Source organism: Tachyglossus aculeatus, chromosome 2, assembly GCF_015852505.1.
Source record: "Tachyglossus aculeatus isolate mTacAcu1 chromosome 2, mTacAcu1.pri, whole genome shotgun sequence".
NCBI lineage: Eukaryota > Metazoa > Chordata > Mammalia > Monotremata > Tachyglossidae > Tachyglossus > Tachyglossus aculeatus.
The window spans coordinates 92,524,047-92,539,214 of record NC_052067.1 but is presented as its reverse complement, the minus strand read 5'-3'; the positions used below and the strand labels follow the sequence as shown (position 1 = coordinate 92,539,214).

Below are 15,168 nucleotides of genomic sequence, written 5' to 3'. Positions count from 1 at the left end.
TGCCCCCGAGGGTGGTCCAGCCTGCCCTGCAGCTAAGGTTCGGTCTGGTCCGGTCCAGCTGGGCTGGGTCTGGCCATGGGTCAGAGGCTAGCGGGGCTCCCTGATCTCAGGCCAAGGGTAGAGGCCGGCGTGCCGCCCTCATCTCCAGCAGCCCGGCTATCCAGCAAAATCCCATCACACTCATTCACTTATTCATACATTCATTCCAATTTATTGAGCCCTTACGCTGTGTGGAGCACTGGATTACACCATCTGTCAAATGAGGAAATCCTCTACCCTCCAACTCAATAATAATGATATTTGTTAAGTACTTACTATGTGCAAGGTACTGTTTTAAGCGCTGGGGAGCATACAAGGTGATCAGATTGTCCCACATGGGGCTCACATTCTTAATCCCCATTTTACAGATGAGGGAACAGACACAGATAAGTGACTTGCCCAAAGTCACACAGCTGACAATTGGCGGAACCGAGATTTGAACCCATGACCTCTGACTCCAAAGCCCGTGCTCTTTCCACTGAGCCACGCTGCTTCTCTGGGAGCAGAGTCAGGGCGATGCAGAAGAGAGTGGAAGAAGAGGAAAGGGGGTTAGTCAGGAAAGACCTTTTGGGGGAGTTGGGATTTCAATAAGGCTTTGAAGTTGGGGAGAATCACTGCCTGATTTGAGGAGGGAGGGTGTTCCATGCCAGAGGCAGGAGGTGGGTGAGGGGTTGGAGATGAGATAGATGAGCCCGCTGTTGGGTAGGGACCATCTCTATATGTTGCCAACTTGTACATCCCAAGCGCCTAGTACAGTGCTCTGCACACAGTAAGCGCTCAATAAATACAATTGAATGAATGAGATTGAGGCACAGTGAGAAGGTTAGCACCAGAAGAGTGAAGGGAGTGGGCTGGGGTGTAGTCTAAACTGTGAGCCCACTGTTGGGTAGGGACTGTCTCTATATGTTGCCAACTTGTACTTCCCAAGCGCTTAGTACAGTGCTCTGCACACAGTAAGCGCTCAATAAATATGATTGATTGATTAGAAGGAGAATAGCAAAGTGAGGTAGGAGGGTTAGGGTGATGGACTGCTTTAAAGCCAATGGTGAAGAGTTTCTGCTTGATGTGAAGGTGGATGGGCAACCACTGAAGGTTCTTGAGGAGAGTTGAAACATGGCCTGAATGCTTTTTGTAGAAAAATGATCCATCATCATCATCAATCGTATTTATTGAGCACTTACTGTGTGCAGAGCACAGTACTAAGCACTTGGGAAGTACAAGTTGGCTGATCCAGGCAGCAGAGTGACATATGGACTGGAATAGGGAGAGACAGGAGGCTGGGTGATCAGCAAGAAGGCTGATACAGTAATCAAGGTAGGGTAATAAAAGTGCTTGGATTAATGTAGTAACAGTTTGGTCACGGGCTCTAATCCCAGCTCTGCCACATGTCTGCTGTGTGACCTTGGGTAAGTCACTTAACTGCTCTGAGCCTCAGTTCCCTCATCTATAAAATGAGGAGTAAGACTGTGAGCCCCACGTGGGACAAACTGATCTCCTCGTATCCCCCCCCCCCCCCCAGTGCTTAGAACAGTGCTTTGCATGTAGTGAGCACTTAAATGCCATTATTATTATTATTTTGGCGATGTTGCAAAGGTGGGACCAACAGGATTTAGTCATGGATTGAATGTGTGGGTTGAATAAGGGAGACGAGTCAAGGATATTTATTGAGCACTTACTGTGGAGAGAGTACTGTACTAGGCTCTCTTGAGAGGACAATAGAAGGCACATCTCCTCCAAAAGGCCTCCCCTGATTAAGCCCTTGTTTCCTTTTCTTCAAGTCCCTTCTGCATCATCTCGACTTGCTCCCTTTATCCATCCCCCACCTCCCAGCCCCACAACACTTACGTACATATCTTCATCAATCGTATTTATTGAGCGCTTACTATGTGCAGAGCACTGTACTAAGCGCTTGTATGTATTTATATTAATGTCAGTGTCTCTCTCTGGACTGTAAACTCACTGTGGGCAGGGAATGTGTCTGTTTGAGTGTTATATTTTGTACTCTTCTAGCGCTTGTGCAGTAAGCGCTCAGTACGTACCACTGGCTGACGTTCCCTGCCCACAACCAGCTCAAATGTATTGTCAGCTCATCATGGGCGGGGAATGTGTCGGCCAGCTCTGCTGTATTGCATTCTCCAGAGTGCTCCAAACCAGCTCTCTTCCCTCCTTCAAAGCCCTACTGAGAGCTCACCTCCTCCAGGAGGCCTTCCCAATCTCAGCCCCCCTTTACCTCTGCTCCTCCTCCCGTCCCCACTGCCCCTACTCCCTCCCTCTGCTCCACTCAGCATGGCTCAATTGAAAGAGCCCGGCCTTGGGAGTCGGAGGTCATGGGTTCTAATCCCGGCTCCGCCACTAGTCAGCTGAGTGACTTTGGTCAAGTCACTTAACTTCTTTGTGCCTCAGTTACCTCATCTGTAAAATGGGGATTAAGACTGTGAACCCATGTGAGACAACTTGATTACCTTGTATCCCCCCAGCGCTTAGGACAGTGCTTGGCACATAGTAAGCAATTAACAAATGCCATCATTGTTATGAGAAGCAGCTTGGCATAGTGGGAAGAGCCCAGGCTTGGGAGTCAGAGGTCATGGGTTCTAATCCCGGCTCCGCCACTTGTCAGCTGAGTGACTTTGGGCAAGTCACTTAACTTCTTTGTGCCTCAGTTACCTCATCTGTAAAATGGGGATTAAGACTGTGAACCCCATGTGAGACAACCTGATTACCTTGTATCCCCCAGTGCTTAGAACAGTGCTTGGCATGTAGTAAGTGTTTAACAAATGCCATCATTATTATGAGAAGCAGTGTGGTTTAATGGAAAGAGCATGGGTTTGGGAGTCAGAGGTCATCGGTTCTAATCCCAGCCTCGCCACTTGTCAGCTGTGTGACTTTGGGCAAGTCACTTCACTTCTCTGGGCCTCAGTTACCTCATCTGTAAAATGGGGATTAAGACTGTGAGTCCCCCCATGGGACACCCTGATTACCGTGCATCTACCCCAGCGCTTAGAACAGTGCTTGGCACAGAGTAAGTACTTAACAAATACCATCATCATTATTATTATTATTATTATTACTCCCTTCCCCTCCCCACAGCACTTGTGCATATTTGTACATATTTATTATCATATTTATTTTATTAATGTGTATGTATCTATAATTCTATTTATCTATTTTGATGCTATTGATGCCTGTCTACTTGTCTTGTTTTATTGTCTGTCTCCCCCTTCTAGACTGTGAGCCCGTTGTTGAGTAGGGATTGTCTCTATCTGTTGCCGAATTGTACTGTCCAAGCGCTCAGTACAGTGCTCTGCACACAGTAAGCGCTCAGTAAATACGATTGAATGAATGAATGCTTAGTACAGTGCTCTGCACCCAGTAAGTGCTCACTAAATACCATTGATTGATTGGTTTGTTTGTATTTTGGTACAACTCAACAGAGTCAGACACAACGAGCTTACAGTCTAGCAGGGTCTAGCACGTTGAGCTCCAAAGTTGGGTGGGAGCAGAAGGGCTGGCCCAGCCCTGCAGCCCTTGAGCCCACCAAACTGGGACCCTGGGCTCCTGCCAGGCTGTGGGCAGACCATCCCCGGGTGCTTGTGGAGAAGGTGGAAAGGGATCAAGATCCCTTCCAGGGAGCTTCTGTCCCTTCCCGCCATGTGGAAAACTAGGGAGGCACTGGGACACCTGCCTTCCAGTGCTGCAGTGGATACAGCACAGGCCTGGGAATCAGAAGGTCATGGGTTCTAATCCTGGCTCCGCCACTTGTCTGCTGTGTGACCATGGGCAAGTCACTTAACTTCTCTGAGCCTCAGTTACCTCATCTGTAAAATGGGGATTAAGACTGTGAGCCCCACATGGGACAACCTGATCACATTGTATCCCCCCAGCACTTAGAACAGTGCTTTGCACATAGTAAGCACTTAATCAATCAATCAATCAATCATATTTATTGAGCACTTACTGTGTGCAGAGCACTGTACAAAGCCTTTGCACTATATTAAGCGCTTACACATGCCATTATTATTATTATCATTATTATTATTATTATTTCACTTCTCTGTGCTTCAGTTCCCCCATCTGTGAAGTGGGGATTAAGACTGTGAGTCCCTTGAAGGATAGGAAGTGTGTCCAACCCAATTTGCTTGTGTCCACCTGGCGTACAGTAAGCACTTAACAAATAACACTATTATTATTATTATAGTTACTATTATTGCTCTCTGCCAGATCCAGTGTGGAGAAGTGGGATTTAGATGAGGTACACAGTTCAGGGCAGTTCCCTGAGATGCCTCTCTTACCCCAAAAGGCAACTCCTTTTCCCCGGACTCATTGCCTTCCACCAAGTGCCCCACATCTGAGGAGAGAGACTCAGGAAGATGAGCTCATTATCCATTTAAAGCACTTTCAGCATCCTCAAAGCCTTGCCTAATCTATATTGGCACTTCAAAGAAAGATCGATAAAGATAAAGCCTTTGGAATAGGGGAGCAGGCGAGGAGAGAGTTTCAGACCTACTTCCTTTATTTACATTTTGATACACTAGGCAGCCAGCTCAGTCCCTCTGACTTCCGACAGGACTCACAAACGCTAGCTGAAACTATCAACAGAAACCCGTCCGCAAAGATTAGCCCCCGAGATCCTGGAGATTGAATACTTGGGAGTGATGGTGGAATTCAAGATTTTATTTGGAGGCAGGGCATTTTGTTCCAAAACATTTTCAAGAGGCCAAAAGGCCCATAAAAAAGCAGACCCTGGGGAAATTTGATCACGGCTTGCTAGGGTTGGCATCTTCTTAATGCTCTATTTTACCCTTGGAGATTTAACTTCCTCTACATCAAAGCCCCCCTCAGATGGCCACGCTGCTGGAAACTCTTTAAAATTAATTTCTCCACAAGGAACCCCTAGTCCTTTCAGGCACTTCGTAAACTCATTAACGCGAGCTGTTGTGTTCCTGTTGGCTGTAACGATCGCCCTCGGTTTGGCTGGATTCAAAGGAAACGGTGCTTTCTTCGGTGGTGTTTGGGAGGATGGAGGAATAATGGGGTTGAGAAAACGGCGACCTTTTGGGGTCCTCACCTGAATCTCCAGAGTTTAGAGATCCAGCGGTCGAAGGGCCGGACTTCCGTCAGCTGCAGCGATAGTGCTGTGAGTAGGGTTATGTCTGGACAGAAGTGTGGCAGTGTAACATTTCATCAGCTATGCCATGAGTACATCGGCTTTAGGGCTGCACCATACAGGAGCACAGGGGCTCTTAGAGGAACTATGTGATTCTGGCCCTTATGGATCACTAACCCCATCAAACCCATCAGTCCAACCAAGGCTTAATCCAGTTAGCTGTAGCTCTAACATCCAAGTGCCTTAATGGCTCCACCAGTACAACCCCAGCGCTCAGCACAGCGCTTGACACCAGCAATCAGTCAATCGTAAGCAGCGTGGCTCAGTGGAAAGAACCCAGGCTTGGGAGTCAGAGATTGTAGGTTCTAATCTCGACTCTGCCACTTGTCAATCAATCAATCGTATTTATTGAGCGCTTACTGTGTACAGAGCACTGTACTAAGTGCTTGGGAAGTACAAGTTGGCAACATATAGAGACGGTCCCTACCCAACAGTGGACTCACAGTCTAGAAGGGGGAGACAGACAATAAAACAAAACATGTAGACAGGTGTCAAGTTGTCAGGACAAATAGAATTAAAGCTAAATGCACATCATTAACAAAATAAATAGAATAGTAAATATGTACAAGTAAAACAAATAGAGTATGTACAAGTAAAATAGAGTAATAAATCTGTACAAACATATATACAGGTGCTGTGGAGAGGGGAAGGAGGTAGTGGGGGGGGGATGGGGAGGAGGAGAGGGATTGGAACCCACAGGTTAGGCTCAGACAGAGGGAGTTGGGAGGGGGTTGGGGTGGGTGGGAAGGGCATGCAGGGAGATATTCTGCAATGCCAAATTTAGGAATTCTGCATGAGTTTCTTAGCAGCACCCTCAAAGTTCCCCAATATTCTAAGAACCTGCCAATGGCATGTGTAGTATCGTAATTCTGCAACTCTTCGGAGGGAATGTAGTTTCTGTTATATTAAATAAGACCCAGAGACTCTTGGTGAAGTCGTTTGGGGGTTGGATGTTTTCATCCAGGTTTATAAAAGAATGCCTCCCCAAAAGTATTTTCATTTCTAACCAGTTGCGGTGCTAGTGAATAATTGAAAACAAATTTTTCTTCTCTCTTACAAAGACCTCACTTCCAAAAGGGAAGCCACCCTGGGTGACTAAAAAGTTGCCAGCATTGTTGTTGCGTTTATAACTCTCCCAAGTGGGTGGCAAAGGCATTCATTCATTCATTCATTCCATCGTATTTATTGAGCACTTACTGTGTGCAGAGCACTGTACTAAGCGCTTGGAACGTACAATTTGGAAACAAATAGAGACAATCCCTATCCAACAACGGGCTTACAGCCTAGGAGGGGGGAGACAGACAACAAACCAAAACAAGTAGGCATCAATAGCATCAATATAAATAGAATTGTAGATATATACACATCATTAATAAAATGAATAGATCAATAAATATGTACCTATATACACAAGTGATGTATCAGGTCAGGCCTTTGTCCAGCTGGCCACTTGAGGCTTGCCCCCAGTTTCTGTAGCCCTGAATCCTAACCCGCCTAGGCGCTCAATAAACCTGATTGATTGATGGATGTGGGTCACGGACTGTGTCCAATCTGATTAGCTCGTCTCTACCCCAGCGCTTAATACAGTGCGTGGCACGCAGCACTTTACAAATACCATTTTTTTTTAAGACAAAACCCAAAAAACCCAGATCTCCTGATTTCCAGAACAGTGCTCCTTTCACTAGACCAGTGGCAGGGCACTCTGCAAGGAGGAAGAGGCAGATATATTATCATCCTTATTGTGTACACAAGGAAACTGAAGCTCAGCGAGGTCAAGTGACTTACCCAATGTCACACAGCAGGACAGGGGCAGAGCTGGACTTAGACCCCAGATTTCTGAATAACTAGGCTCCATACTCTTTCCGCTGACCATTGCTGCCTCCATACAATTTGGGGTTTGCCCTGCCCACACTCTCTCGTGATTCTGTAAACTCTAATCCTGTCTCTCTTAGCCTGTATCTTTTTCACATTAAATAGTCCCAATTGATGAGATCTCTGCCAAATACCTGAGTGCACATGTGTGTATGTGTGCATTTGTTCATGTGTGCCCATGCACACTGGGGTTTGCGGGGGGAGGAGGGAGGTCTTCTTTATTGTCACCCTGCTTTTGTATTCCTTCAGACACGTTAGTCATCAAAAAATTACAGTGAGGAGAGGGGAGGCAGGAGGAGAGGGAAGGCAGAAAAGAGAAGAAGGAGTGCAAGAAGAAGTGTAATTTAGTGGAAAGAGAACAGGACCGGGATTCTGGAGAGGCGGATTCTTTCCTCTGTTCTTCCATTGGCTTGCTGGGTGACTGTAGCAAATTGCTTGACCTCTCTGGGCCTCATTTTCCTCATCTTATCTTATTGGGATAATGTAAAGATGAGATCAATTGCTTGGAATTTTGTTGTATTGTACTCAAGTGCTTAGTACAGTGTTCTGCACACAGTAAGCGGCCAATAAATACCATTAATCGCTTGCTTTGGAAACATGAAAGCATTTTACAAATTCGAGATTCTAGCAGGCATTCTTTCTTCCATAATAATAATAATAATAATGACGGTATTTGTTAAGCGCTTACTATGTGCAAAGCACTGTTCTAAGCGCTGGGGGGATACAAAGTGATCAGGTTGTCCCATGTGGGGCTCACAGTCTTAATCCCCATTTTACAGATGAGGGAACTGAGGCACAGAGAAGTGAAGTGACTTGCCCAAAGTCACACAGATGACAATTGGCGGAGCCGGGGTTTGAACCCACGAGCTCTGACTCCAAAGCCCGGGCTCTTTCCACTGAGCCACGCTGCTTCCATCTTGCCTGTTTCCCAGTGGCCCCATTTCTGGAGGCCCCCCACTCATCTTTTCCCACTCAATGCCTTCCCGCCCAGCAAAGGGCCCACGGGCTCAGGGATGGCTTTCCGGGGCCAAGGCTCTGCACATAGTAAGTGCTCAAAAAACACTTTTGATCAAACTGTTGATGTCCTAATTGGACTGTTGCAACTGCTCTTTCCTCCTTCAAGGCCTCCATTAATTCACCAGGCTACAGTAAGGGCTCTGAGACTCTGATCTGGCCTTTTCTGGAACTGTTAGGATTTTAAGTGTTGCAGGTTGAAAATGCACTTGAGATTTTCTACCCTGAGTCCAAAGCCCTTTTCCCAGCCTAGAACACCACCGGAGACTTCCTGTCACTATAATTGGCCTAGTGGATAAAGCATGAGCCTAGAAGTCAGAGGACCTGGCTTTTAAGCCTGACTATATAGCTATAATTCCATTTATTTTGATGGTTTTGACACCTGCCTACATGCTTTGTTTTGTTGTCTGTCTCCCCCTTCTAGACTGTGAACCCGTTGTTGGGTAGGGCCCGTCTCTATATGTTGCTGACTTGTACTTCCCAAGTGCTCTGCAAACAGTAAGTGCTCAATAAATACAATTGAGTGAATGAATGAATGACTCTGCCATCTGCCACCTTGGGCAAGTCACTTAATATCTCGGTGCCTCAATTACCTCATCTTACCTCATCTTACACCTCACCTCTTACATCTTATCTCATCCTTCTAGACTGTGAGCCCACTGTTGGGTAGGGACTGTCTCTATATGTTGCCAACTTGTACTTCCCAAGCGCTTAGCACAGTGCTCTGCACACAGTAAGCACTCAATAAATATGATTGATTGATTGATTGTTCCCATCATCAAAGGGATTAAAGACTGTGAGCCTCCATCTTCAACCGCTCACTCTCCACTGGTTCCTTCCCCTCTGCCTTCAAACATGCCCACGTCTCTCCCATCCTAAAAAAACCCTCCCTTGACCCCACCTCACCTTCTAGTTATCGTCCCATATCCCTCCTACCATTCCTTTCCAAACTCCTTGAACGAGTTGTCTACACGCGCTGCCTCGAATTCCTCAACAACAACTCTCTCCTCGACCCCCTCCAGTCTGGCTTCCGTCCCCTTCATTCCACGGAAACTGCGCTCTCAAAGGTCACCAATGACCTCCTGCTTGCCAAATCCAACGGCTCATACTCTGTCCTAATCCTCCTCGACCTCTCAGCTGCCTTTGACACTGTGGACCACCCCCTTCTCCTCAACACGTTATCTGACCTTGGCTTCACAGACTCCGTCCTCTCCTGGTTCTCCTCTTATCTCTCCGGTCGTTCTTTCTCAGTCTCTTTTGCAGGCTCCTCCTCCCCCTCCCATCCTCTTACTGTGGGGGTTCCCCAAGGTTCAGTGCTTGGTCCCCTTCTGTTCTCAATCTACACTCACTCCCTTGGTGACCTCATTCGCTCCCACGGCTTCAACTATCATCTCTACGCTGATGACACCCAGATCTCCATCTCTGCCCCTGCTCTCTCCCCCTCCCTTCAGGCTCGCATCTCCTCCTGCCTTCAGGACATCTCCATCTGGATGTCCGCCCGCCACCTAAAGCTCAACATGTCGAAGACTGAGCTCCTTGTCTTCCCTCCCAAACCTTGTCCTCTCCCTGACTTTCCCATCTCTGTTGACGGCACTACCATCCTTCCCGTCTCACAAGCCCGCAACCTTGGTGTCATCCTCGACTCCGTGCTCTCATTCACCCCTCACATCCAAGCCGTCACCAAAACCTGCCGGTCTCAGCTCCGCAACATTGCCAAGATCCGCCCTTTCCTCTCCATCCAAACCGCTACCCTGCTCATTCAAGCTCTCATCCTATCCCGTCTGGACTACTGCACCAGCCTTCTCTCTGATCTCCCATCCTCTGTCTCTCTCCACTTCAATCCATACTTCATGCTGCTGCCCGGATTATCTTTGTCCAGAAACGCTCTGGACATATTACTCCCCTCCTCAAAAACCTCCAATGGCTACCGATCAATCTGCGCATCAGGCAGAAACTCCTCACCCTGGGCTTCAAGGCTGTCCATCACCTCGCCCCCTCCTACCTCACCTCCCTTCTCTCCTTCTACTGCCCAGCCCGCACCCTCCGCTCCTCCACCACTAATCTCCTCACTGTACCTCGCTCTCGCCTGTCCCGCCATCGACCCCCGGCCCACGTCATCCCCCGGGCCTGGAATGCCCTCCCTCTGCCCATCCACCGCGCTAGCTCTCTTCCTCCCTTCAAGGCCCTGCTGAGAGCTCACCTCCTCCAGGAGGCCTTCCCAGACTGAGCCCCTTCTTTCCTCTCCCCCTCGTCCCCCTCTCCATCCCCCCGTCTTACCTCCTTCCCTTCCCCACAGCACCTGTATATATGTATATATGGTTGTACAGATTTATTACTCTATTTATTTATTTATTTGTTTATTTTACTTGTACATTTCTATCCTACTTATTTTATTTTGTTGGTATGTTTGGTTCTGTTCTCTGTCTCCCCCTTTTAGACTGTGAGCCCACTGTTGGGTAGGGACTGTCTCTATGTGATGCCAATTTGTACTTCCCAAGCGCTTAGTACAGTGCTCTGCACATAGTAAGCGCTCAATAAATACGATTGATTGATTGATTGATTGATGTGGGACAAGAACTGTCCCACCTGATTATCTTTTATCTATCCCACTTAGTACAGTTCTTGGCACTTAATAAGTGCTTAACAAGTATAATAATAATTATTACTATGTCTTATTATTATTATTACAAACCTGAAGGATAAGAGAGCAGGGAGAATACTGGCCAGTACTGATTAATGAGAATTTTTCTGAGCTTAGTAGTGTAAAAAGAAATAAAGGAACCACAGATTTGCTGTGTCAATCTTGGGCCAACCTACACATTGCTGTGATCACTAGCAAGTGCTTACTGCCCCCCAGATAGTTTTGGTGAAATTTGGTCCTTCCATCCCACCACAATAGTAACTGTCAGGTAATCAAAGCCAGTTTTGAATTCTTAGCAGGCGCGGCAGCAGGGGTGTTGCTCCTGGTGGTAATTAGTATTTTGGTGATGTGGGAACTTAAATTACAGCATTAGTATGTAAACATGTTGGGATGTACAATCCCAAAAATGGAGGAAAAGGATGATTCATAGGGCATCTTATTGACAAAATACCTCCCTAACGATGTGTTTTTAGAAATAGAACAGGTAACGTGGCTCAGAACAATTTTGTTGTTTCAGAAGCATTCAGTGTTACTTAGCTCTGCAGTGAAATTCAGCTTGTCAGTCAATTGATGGTATTTACTGAGTGCTTACTGTGTGCAGAGCACTGTGTGAAGCACTTGGGAGGGTACAATATAACAGAGTTGGTAGACACAGTCCCTGTCTACATGGAGTTTACAGTTTAGAGGAGAGGATTTGGGGAAGAGCGGGAGAGCCAGAAGCAGATTGAAAAACAGCGAAGGCCCTGCAAGTGTCCAATTCTGTGGCAAGGAGCGACTGGATGTGGTCAGATACTGGTTCTCTGAAACCCACCCTATGAGCAGAGAGTGTCCTGGAGACTGTCAAGCAATCAATCAATTGTAGTTACTGAGCGCTTATTCATTCATTCATTCAGTCGCATTTATTGAGCGCTTACTGTGTGCAGAGCACTATACTAAGCGCTTGGGAAGTACAAGTTGGCAACATATAGAGACGGCCCCTACCCAACCACGGGCTCACAGTCTAGAAGGGGGGTGGCTCAATGGAAAGAGCCCGGGCTTTGGAGTCAGAGGTCATCGGTTCAAATCCCGGCTCCGCTGCTTGTCAGCTGTGTGACTTTGGGCAAGTCACTTAACTTCTCTGTGCCTCAGTTCCCTCATCTGTAAAATGGGGATTAAGACTGTGAGCCCCACGTGGGACAACCTGATCACCTTGTAAACTCCCCAGTGCTTAGAACAGTGCTTTGCACATAGTAAGCGCTTAATAAATGCCATCATTAATTAAAGGGGAGACAGACAACAAAACAAAACATATTAACAAAATAAAATAAATAGAATTGTAAATATGTACAAGTAAAATAGAGTAATAAATCTGTACAAAGATATATACAGGTGCTGTGGGGAGGGGAAGGAGGTAGGGCAGGGGGTTAGGGAGGGGGAGAGGAAGAAGGGGGCTCAGTCTGGGAAGGCCTCCTGGAGGAGGTGAGCTCTCAGTAGGGCTTTGAAGAGAGGAAGAGAGATAGCTTGGCGGATGTGTGGAGGGAGGGCATTCCAGGCTAGGGGGAATTGTGTGTGCAGAGCACTGTACTAAGTGCTTGGGAGAGTACAGCACAACAGAGTTAATAATAATAATAATAATAATAATAATAATGGTGGTATTTGTTAGGCACTTACTACGTGCAAAGCACTGTTCTAAGCTCAGGGGAGATACAAGGTGATCAGGTTGACCCATGTGGGGCTCACAGTCTTCATCCCCATTTTACAGATGAGGGAACTGAGGCCCAGAGAAGTTAAGTGACTTGCCCAAAGTCACACAGCTGACAATTGGCAGAGCTGGGATTTGAACCCATAACCTCTGACTCCAAAGCTGTGCTCTTTCCACTGAGCCACACTCCTTCTCTAATGTCCCCTACCCACAAAGAGCTTTCAGTCTAGCAGGGGAGACAGACATTAAAATACATTTCAGATATGTACATAAGTGCTGCGGAGTGAATAAAGGAGAAGCAGCGTGGCTCAGTGGAAAGAGCCTAGGCTTTGGAGTCAGAGGTGATGGGTTAAAATCCTGGCTCCGCTACTTGTCAGCTGTGTGACTTTGGGCAAGTCACTTCACTTCTCTGGGCCTCAGTTATCTCATCTGTAAAATGGGGATTAAGACTGTGAGCCCCATGTGGGACAACCTGATCACCTTGTCACCTCCCAGCGCTTAGAACAGTGCTTTGCATGGTAAGTGCTTAATAAATACCATTAAAAAAAATAAATAAAAGGTACAAGTCCAAGTGCAGAAAGGAAAGGGAGTAGGGGAAGTGAGGGCTTAGTCGAGGAAGGCCTCCTGGAGGAGATGTGAATTTAATAAGGCTTTGAAGGTGGGGAGAATGATCGTCTGTCAGATATGAAGGGGAAGGGAGTTCCAGACCAGAGGTAGGATGTGGGTGAGGGGTCAGTAGCGAGCTAGACAAGATCAAGGTACAGTGAAAATGTTGGCATTAGTGGGAAGTGAGTGTGTTGGGTTTGTAGTCCTCCTGTACAATGGAACAGAACTCACGATCAAAACGGAACTTCTCATTTTCCCACCCAAACCCTGTCCTTCCCCTACCTTTCCCATTACTGTAGACCGCACTACCACCTTCCCTGTCTCACAAGCCCACAATCTTGGCATTAGCTTTGACTCAACGCTCTCATACAATCCAAATATTCAATCTGTCGGTTCAACCTACACAACATCGCTAAAATCTACCCTTTCCTCTCCATCTAAACTGCTTCCACACTAATCCAGGTGCTTAGCCTATCCTTCTTTGATTACTACATCAGCCTCCTTGTTGACCTCCCTGCCTCCTGTCTCTCCCCACTCCAGTCCATACTTCACTCTTCTACCCTGATCATTTTTCAACAAAAACGTTTCCCCACACCCCCCAGCCTCCTGTCTCTCCCCACTCCAGTCCATACTTCACTCTTCTACCCTGATGATTTTTCAGCAAAAACGTTTCCCCACTCCTCAAGAACCTTCAGTGGTTGCCCATCCACCTCCACATCAAATAGAAACTCCTCTCCATTGGCTTTAAAGAACGCAGTCAACTTGCCCCCTTGCTGCTCTGCTACTACAGCCCAACCCACAAACTTCACTCTTCTGTTGGCAACCTACTCATTGTACCTCAATCTCTCTTATCTTGCCTGCCAATCCCTCACCCAAGTCCTCAGGAATGTGGTAAGGATAAAGGAGACGGGAAATTTGAAGTCGTTGGTGAACTAAAAGCACCGCACAAATATAAGTGAGGTCACAGAGTGTCCTCTTGGAACAGTAAGCTCAGCTCTCAGCCTGTTGAGTTATAGGGATGTAAAATACGTTTGCCCATGGGAAAAGGATATAATTCTTCTTTTTAGTTTCACAAGCACAAAACTGCTGAAACAATTTTGTATTACTACGGTATTCAATTGGAAAAGCTGAAATGAAGCTATTTATGCTGTACGTAAAATGCCATTTACTCTGTATTTGTGCTGTTCTGGAAAACATACACTTAGTTCTTTCCCCTCCCTTGAATTGTGTTTGTGTGTGTGTTTGTACATGCGTGTGGGGGGGTGGGGTTTGAGGGGGTGTATTTGTCATTCTATGATTTGGAATCCCTATGGTTGTCACAATAGATCCCTCTTGTGAGCTGGCCAGAGTGACATGGCACTCCCATCTTGCACCTCTGCGTCTGGGAGCAAACTGCACCGGAATGATGCAGAAGGTACTGTGACCTCCTCAGAGATGTACGCCAAGGGGAAATTGGGCCGGACCTGACCCTAGCCAGTTTGTAGAATTCCCAAGGCTCCCATATAGGGATTCCCCCATTGAGGTAAACTGGGCCTATTTCTGTCTCTGAAAGAAAGTGGGGCTGTTGCTCCCAAGGCCAAGGTCTGATAATAATAATAATAATAATGACATTTATTAAGCACTATGTGCAAAGCACTTCTCTAAGTGCTGGGGAGGTTACAAGGTGATCAGGTTGTCCCACGGGGTCTCACAGTCTTAATCCCCATTTTACAGATGAGGTCACTGAGGCTCAGAGCAGTTAAGTGACTTGTCCAAAGTCACACAGCTGACAATTGGCGGAGCTGGGATTTGAACCCATGACCTCTGACTCCAAAGCCCAGGCTTTTTCCACTGAGCCATGCTGCTTCTCTGGCTCCTGCCCTTCCCCCAGGTCCCCCCACTTCACTGGCTCCTGCTGGCCCGGTTATGCTCCACTCTCCTCATGGCCCTTTCAGGCTGAAGGCTCGTCCTTTATGGCAGTGGGACAAATGACTCACTCACGCAGCCTCGATCCTGTGAAAATCTGGCTACCCACCCTGGCCGGGCAATCAATCAATCCGTGGTATTTATTGAGTACTTACTACAACGAATAATAATAATAATTATTATGGTACTTGCCAAGCACTGTTCTAGATATAAGTTAATCAGGTTGAACACAGTCCCTGTCCCACA

At 47.0% G+C, this 15,168-nt stretch overlaps 1 protein-coding gene across 5 annotated transcripts in view; it reads left to right on the top strand.

Moving 5' to 3' along the window:
- The first annotated feature begins 14,348 nt into the window (after positions 1–14,348).
- The window catches only part of TPD52L1 (TPD52 like 1), a 48,479-nt gene continuing 47,659 nt past the window's right edge, over positions 14,349–15,168 (top strand). For 3 of the 5 annotated variants that reach the window (XM_038768725.1, XM_038768732.1, XM_038768766.1), the window contains exon 1: positions 14,438–14,539. The gene's annotated coding sequence lies outside the window, so the exon portion shown is untranslated. The other 2 variants (XM_038768748.1, XM_038768739.1) reach the window with 2 other exon arrangements.